This window comes from Dermacentor silvarum, unplaced genomic scaffold (assembly GCF_013339745.2).
Source record: "Dermacentor silvarum isolate Dsil-2018 unplaced genomic scaffold, BIME_Dsil_1.4 Seq483, whole genome shotgun sequence".
Classification (NCBI taxonomy): Eukaryota; Metazoa; Arthropoda; class Arachnida; order Ixodida; family Ixodidae; genus Dermacentor; species Dermacentor silvarum.
In genome coordinates, this window is record NW_023606306.1 from 120,013 (window position 1) to 128,157 (window position 8,145).

At 45.1% G+C, this 8,145-nt stretch overlaps 1 long non-coding RNA gene across 1 annotated transcript; it reads right to left on the minus strand.

The window, feature by feature from the left end:
• Positions 1–288: 288 nt before the first annotated feature.
• Positions 289–6,130, minus strand: LOC119435156 (uncharacterized). The gene is made up of 3 exons (XR_005188770.2): positions 6,052–6,130; positions 463–526; positions 289–387 (listed from the first exon to the last, which is right to left on the minus strand). It is a non-coding gene; the product is annotated as an uncharacterized LOC119435156 (long non-coding RNA).
• Between the last annotated feature and the right edge of the window lie 2,015 nt (positions 6,131–8,145).

Consider the following 8,145-nt stretch of genomic DNA (forward strand, 5'->3'; position numbering starts at 1 on the left):
GGGGTGACTTCGTACGGGTGATTCATCAAACTATAAGAAATCGAATCGTAACAAACACTGTAATAGCCGCGATAAGCGCTGATACATATGTAGAATCACCAGCTCCCATTGGGCAGCTAATATACCGATTGTTAAATACAATAACAAACGAAATCAAGATGCAAGGTGAAGAAAGTGAACATTGGTAGTGAAAATTTTTTTGGCTCTAGCGCGATACTTGGGCTTTTGTACGTGGCAGTCAAATCGGTCCATTTTAATTAAATAGTCCAGCGGAACCCTACCTGTTTTTCGAAAGCTTCAAGAACCTCTTGACGCATTTTTCTTGGATCTGGATGTCTTCCCATAACGTAAAACCAGTAGGTCAACACTAGTCGCGTCGTATCGTATCTGCGTTCAAAATAAGCACAATATAATGCGTGCGTTAATTTCTTTTCGGCCTCATTGGCACGTACTGAAACTCACCCGCCAACGAATATTGTCATGCAGTTTGTCGACAGCTCGTTCAGAGTTTCGCGGGGCAAAGGAGCTATGGAAAGAAAGCAAATATTTAGGTTACAAAACAAGAAAACATTATTTTTGGAGGTGTTAGAACAGAGAAATTGTCGAATCGAATCGAACAAGAATATTGGAGAAAAATGGCGTTGGAATATCGAATCGAATGCGGAATTTTCTAATTATTGTACAAAGTCAAATATAAAACTTGTGTGAAGGCTGTTTTGCAAAATTCACCAGCCCTTCCCCTGTCAAGAAAATGTGGATAAGCGAAGCTACGTCGTGTGTGTATCTGAACTTCGTGGTGATTTTCTTTCTCTCTCTCTATCTACATTTCTTTATTTCCTCCTCCTTGTTTCTTTCTCTCTTTTTTCTGTCTTTGTTCCTTTCTCCCTCTTTCTCTATATCTCTTTATCTCTCTCTGCTCTCTTTTTTTGTCTCTGGTATGTGCCGTTGAGCTTGGACTCCTTCTGCACTATTCCCAGGATCGGCCCACTTTTCAGTGTGACACCGCCGCCACCACCACCACCACCACCACCGCCGACACTTGTGAGGGCATAAAGAATACTCGTCCATTCTAAATTATTATAGGGTACCCGAAGAAAATACTCTCCCCCACCCCCATCGCTCACTCACCAAAGAGGAGGCTACCAGCTGGAGGCTTAGCAAGGCAGGTACCTACCTCAACCTCCACCTAGGTCCTCAGTAATATCCACCCCACGGCATACCCTTCACGATGCCCGTGGTGTTCCGAGAAAGCCACTATATTCCACATTACATGGGCGTGTAGTGCAATCACTACCTTACTCCCCATCCAACATCCCAGCGCGGAGCGGTGGGAGTCGCTGCTGGCCCGCGAGGCCTTGGACGATTAGCTTAGCCTGATTGACAGGGCACGCAGGGCGGCGACGGCGAGCGGAGCCCCCCCCCCCCCCGCTCCCACCATAGTTTTCCTAATAATGCGACCGAATTATGCATATTAGAATTTACTGGTCCTACTTTTGCCCATTTTTGCTGGAAGCCACTATAGCTACGAAGCTGCGGTTTAAAAGTAATAAATGTACAAGAATGATATTTTGCGTCCAAAATGGGAATTCCTTTAACTCTAATATATGCAAAATTTAGCTTCCTTGTGCGTGTAGTTGCCGGGCTGTTTACAGCAGAAATTTGCGATATTTGGCAATCTTCAAAAGCAAATTATCCAAAAAGTAAAAATTCAACAATACTTTGCTGCATCTAGGAAATAGAAATATGTCCTACAGCTACAGAGCAAGCCTCAATGCAGTAAATGCGGTAGTTTCTTCTAAATATGGTGACAACTGAGACACAGTTCGCAAAAATCATGTATCTCAAGCTGTTCTTGAACATTGATTGCTAAATCACATTAATCTTCTTGATTATGTACAAGAATGAAGGTTCTTTTATGGTATATACGACAACTTTATATCCTAAGTAGAAGAACCGCCACGGTTGCTCCAAAAGTACTGAAAACGGGGGGGGGGGGGTGCTGTGCCGCCGGAGTGGGACCTCCACCTTAACGGCTGACGAGACGCAAGGAGCGCGCAGACGAGGAGAGGGTTTTGACAGGGCCGAGTTGGCGCAGTGAAAGTAGATCACCGGATGATGAGAGTGGTGCAGGCGTCTCTGAATGGTACGCTTCCTCTTGCTTAGCTTCCGGTGGCTCGTCAGTGATGCGGCATTGTGCACAGGTGCGTCAGAAATGCTGCCAAAACACATGCTCAGTTAAAATGGTTTGGCACATCGATGTGGTATGCATGATGAAAGGTCTATCTAACGTTATAACCCCCAGCAAAATGCTTGTTATACGCAATAAAATCAATTTTCGCCGGTAGCTTCGAGTACACAGCGCCGAGGCATTCAGCGGACAGCCATCTTTTACTCCTTTCGGAAAGAACATGTTTAAACGGGCAGATGTTTTAACGTGCGGCTGGCGGAGCAATAATAAAGTAGAGAGCACCGCAATAGATGGGCACCTGGCTGCCCACTGTAGAAAATGTGACGCGAAGGAACCATGCTACCCTCTCTTTACACAAACTGTTGTTGTGTATCGCCACAGGAATAAGATAACGAGGGAAATTGTCGAAGCAGCAGAGATAGCTAGAGGATGTGATGATTGCGTTAGCACGCCGTCTATTCTTTATCCAAGAAAGAGCTCGCATTTTGGCACAGTAGCCACATGACTGTTTTCCTTTCTTCTTTCCTTCAGAGTGTTTTTTGCAGTGCCTTTCCCTATGAATCCCAGTTAAGATTACAATGACCCACCAACACGCCCAAATCTTCCCTGCTAACGGAAAGAACAGTCTACGGCTATTGCGTTTTGCTCGGCATACTAACGCAATATATTGCGTACATGTCACTTTGTCGTGGTGAGCTTAAGCGTGTTTGTGATGTCGCCTGACAGGACGGCGAAGTAGGCGTGACCAAAAAACAGTTTCACCAATCGCGGAAGGGTGACAAAGGCGTAGAATCATTGAGAAATGAGCTTTTCGTTTTGTTGACATAACAGTGCACATCAGTCTGTACACCTAACTTGAGATGGGGCCTTTTAACGGTTTTCGTTACGTCTCGTGACAGACAGACGAAGAGGGCGTGGCCTCAAAAAGTTTTGACAATTGCGGAGGCTTAACGAAGGAAATGCAATCGAAGGAGTTTCAAGTAGCTTTGCGCTATAGCGCCTGAGCTCACACACAAGACAGCACATAGGTATGTACCGGTGAACCGGAATATAGGTCAAGATATTCTCATCAAGACAAGCTAAAGTCACCCCTAGTCTTTAAAGTGGTTTTTAGACTTACGTGAGTCATCGTTTAGCAACCTGTGTTTACGCAGGCATTCTTTTTTTTCTTCTCCCTAGGTCCTTTGTGTCTCCCTATGTCCAATCGTTCCCATCAACGTAGCGTCTGATTTGCTTAGTGTTTTTATTTTTTCGCCCTTTGAAGGATGAGTAGTGGTACGAAGACGCAGTTTTCAGCTGCACTTAAGATAAAAGTTGCTGGCTACGCTGAAGCGAACGGCAACATGGCCGCTCAGCGCCAGTTGACGTTTCAGAAAAAGCGTGTGGTATTGGAGAGTGCAGTAAGGGAAGCTGCTGAAATGAAACCCGTGCAAAACATCATTTCGTAGGCGTAGTGCAGTTCATCCTCAGCTTGAGGACACACTCGTGGACTTTGTGCAGCTACGAGGCCACCCTGTGGGAGGCGGCCAGTGCCAAATGGGTCTCCCGAGGACAGTGCTGCTACTTCCGACGAATGAGACTACAGCTCCTATGGTGGGTGAGTGGTGGCGTTTCGAAAATAAATGCGTTTCGGCGATTTCGTGTTGTTTTCTTTTTTCCCCTCTTCTTTTCGTCTAAACGTCGACCAATATTGGCACTCGCTTATAATTCGGTTTATACGTATATAATGGGCATATATATAGCCATGTGTGCTGTTCCCTACAGATGTGGTATTGGTCAGCTGTGTTCTCCACATAATTACGCAGTGAAAACAATGGTAGCTAGATATTCTCACTTCTACAAATTTACGCCTTCAGGCACATAATTACTGTATTAAAAACAAAGCTTTCCATGCTTTCTTCCCCGCGTGCGTCTGCTTGGTGGTTTTTGGCGAGCAATGGAGGCCGATCCAAGAGAGCGCGGAATTGGTATAATCCGCGGTTGCCTGGGTAACGTAGGTCACATGGTGGGCATCTCCGCGTCCTGCCGGGCAGGCACGCAGTCGTTATGCTGCAAAATGTGCTGCAGTTTTATAGGATTTATTGAACTCTCCAAAAGCTTCGCATCACACAGATATTAACGTGTGAGTTTAATCTGCATAGCTTTTTTTGAACCGCTTATAGCGGTTGTCGCGATTCTGCGACATACAACCCTGGCGCTCCTAAACGGAGGACAAACTGAACAATATAAAGCCGGATTCTGACGAAATACGCAGTTGGCCAACGAATGCAACAAAAACAGTCTCTGACTCAAGCGTGAACGCTTCGCTAAACTCAAGTGCGGATGCATTTGTTATTGCGCATAATTTCCAGTCGCCATCCCTGCAATACTTCTGCTCTTGAACATCTTTACTTCCATCAGTCTACACTACGCACCGCCATATTCGACTCCTCCATAGGGGCTGTAGGAGAGTGAGCTACATAAGCGCTGCGAAGTAAAGCATTCATTGACCTGACGGAAAAGTCCCCTTGTCGAAACGTTGGATTCCAGGGAGATTCATTGTTCGACCCCCACTGGTCGGACTTCGTCTCCGTCTTCCTGCGTACCTTTGTTTTGTTTAGACTGCAATACGCGTTGTTTTACAGGATGCCACAACATACGGTTGGGCTTCCAAATAAAAAAATGTACAGTGACAAAACATGTCGACACGAATATTTTTTTCACGCAAAATGCCACGTTTAATTCTTTCTAACAAACTTAAATATTTCACCATGAGGTAGCAAATGGTGTGAAACTAACTTAAGATGTTCTGACTTCACATACGAAGACGTTAAGGCGCTATCCAAATGTTTTTATTTAAACAAAGAGGATCGCACATTACGAGATTAGAAGATTTATTTGTTGTGAGGTGAATGATAAAAAATGGCGTCTTATTTAACATTGTCTAGTGAGAAATCGCTGAAAAAAATTGAATACAACAATCATCTGCAACTTATTCGCGCTGATGTATGGTGAGAGAAGTATGTTAATGTTTGAATGGCTTTCTCGGTGTAATTATCATCAAATATACAGTGATACTTTATAAGCAAAGCTGCAGAATTGGTAATTGAGTAAAACACGAGGAATATTGTAAATTACGCTGCCATCCGTGAAATTGGCTGCCTAAAAGACTCCCCGTTGATCAAAATGAATATAATACAAACCACGTAGATATCCTGTCACAAGCATGTTTTCATTGTAGCAACGAAAAACACAGGGGATACTCAGCACTTTCGTTTTATGCCACCCTGATTTATGTATCCTTCTGGTTCAAAAGGGAAGGGCCAAGGGCAATGCGTGAAAGCATTTTTTTTCTTGCGACACCGCAATATTAGTGGTGGTGAACATAGTAAAAAGCCTGATAAGAAAAAATAACAAAACCAGCTACAAACGAAACCTCGCTAAAAAATACAGAGTATAACACCCATTCTCATAGGGATAACATTAGCTCTAGCTTCTCAAGAATGTGGGCCTAGCGTAATTCAGGGCTTTAGTGGTATTCTTGAAGCAGTTCGTAATTGGGAATTTCTGTAGCAGCTTTTAGAAAGGCATATATTTACCAAGTGAGATGAACAGCAAAAACGCGGTGTTTAGAAAATGGAAACGTTTATAGAAAATATGGGAGTACGAGGCTCATTAAGTAGCTAACGCCTACTTTTCCAAGTATTTGTAAAAGGCAAAAACCCTTACCCAAATAAGCTAAGGTGTTTTCTTCCCGCATCATCCGTAGTTTCTTACTAAACGAGAGCGTATCTTTTTTTTATTTAAGAATGGGTGGGTGCTCTTAATTCGTCTTTACTGCTTCAACGACTTAGGGAACCAATCACATCAAGTCTGCATTGTACCTGCACTGTCTGCTTTGGCCAAGCATTTTTCAGCATCCGAACGTTCTGCGCGGAGAAGTCCATCAAGAAGCATCTGAGCATGTCCGGTACATTCATCTGAAAATAAATATAAACCAATAGACAAGTCAGGTGACCGAAGGTATAACAGTTCAGTTAGACCTCACAAAAAATTTAGCATACACGTAAGTTTCTACAGTGAAATGTAATTCCGCTTAATATGAGCGTGGAGAGAACTTAAGCACAGAAACGAGCTTCCTGTTTGTCACATTTGAAATACTAATCAGTATATTCGTTCACTCTTTCGCACGCTATAACTTGACTATTAGCAAGTGAATGCTACCGCGTGCTGCGGTACTTGCCCACATGGACAGTCAACGTTGCAAATGGAGCTGAGCGGGCGGCGGATAAAGGTGCAAAGTTTGCGTGAATGCATGGGCTGTAAGAGTAGCGAAAATCAAGCGAAGCGAATAACTGAGACAAGCCTTTAGATTATCTTAACCCGTGAAGCTTTACCCTTTATTGCGATAGAAATTACATGGACAGTCCAGGCGCATTTCTGCCGTCGCCGTGAGCCTGTATAAAGTCCAACGGTGATAAAGTCGTCACCGCAGGCGTATCGGTATGTGCGAGTGAAAGCGCGCGATGGAGGAAGGCGCAGAGCAACGCGACGTTTCGGTCGCGCGGAAGGCCGTGGGGGGGGGGGGGAGGAAGGGAGGGGGCGGCGTTGTTCTCCGAGAGGAAGCGCGCATTTCTCGAAAGCGTGAATGGGGAACCGAGGATCGCGGCTCAATGTCGCGAGCAAAAGGAGAAACGTGGAGGTAGTGCGGGAGGGTGGAGGTGTGGCTTCTACTCCACCAGCAACTGCGCACCTTGCACGGCCGCGACTCGCGATCGCGCGCCGTATTTGACAGCGATCGGCAGACGGCTATACTTTGTGCGCGCTGTGTTCTCGCCGCTCAGTTCCGTTGCAGCGATAGACTGCAGGAAGGTCACTTCGATCGCTACTGCTGCCACGATTGCTCACGCCCGCGTTTGACAGCGAGTGTCCGCGGTCATTGAGTGTGATGTGTCATGTTTCCTTGAGCGCGCGGACACCATGCTTCTCAGTTCAGTCACTATGCGAATGTTTCCAAGCTATACGGCCAATAAAACGACTATCCTTACTTCATATAGCTGTCTAGTAATTTACTATCACAATTGGTGCTTGTCTTGCGGTGTGAAACTGTGGCTTTTATTTGCATGAAATAATGTCCGGAAATGAGAAATCCGTAACTTCCAAAATACGTTTCTGTCCCACGGGCTCGTGCAGTATCCAGAACTAGAGGAAATTTTTGCACTGCTGCAACCGTAAGTGCCACATTTTCTGTTCTTTTAATGCGTGCGATTTTTAACTAGGTCCCGGGGCCATTTCCTGGCGTTCCGTTCGTCCTTCTGTTTTGTGTCCCCAAAAACCCGTAGCGCCGTCTAGGTTTGCATGCGATTTCTGTGATTACACAAACTTCTGTAAGTTTACCGCCCCGCTTATGGGCGCACGAGCCCCCAGCGCGATTTTGTCAGAAAGCCCCAGCTGCCGACACACATGGGCCCAAAGTCAAACCGTACATTATGCAACAATTACAGGGGAAACTCTGACGCTAGTTCTACAGGAGCTGCAAGCGGGAGTGGTTAAGTTAGTAGGAAATTTGCCTGAACTTCGCCCTTTTGGTTCAAACGGCTTTGTGACTTTGCAAATTGATCATTTTTAACAAAGTACTCTGTATAAATAATTATAAATAAATTAAGGCCATCAAATTGTCCGATAGCAGCATTCGAACACAGGACGTCTAGTACAGATGCTCGATTGGAACCATTACGCCACGGACGCACGCATCGAGAAGCGACACATAACGGCCTTACGAATTTCTCGCGGGAAAGCGAGCGCATTGATCGACGCTTGACGCGTTTCGATTTCGCCACCTCGAGGCTGAACTGCTGCAATCAGTATAGTATATATGATATGCATAGGGTCTTCTGCGTTTATACAAGTATATACAGATTGCGTAGAAACTTAGCTCAATGAAGGCAGATAGAGCAAAATAAACATATCCGCAAGAA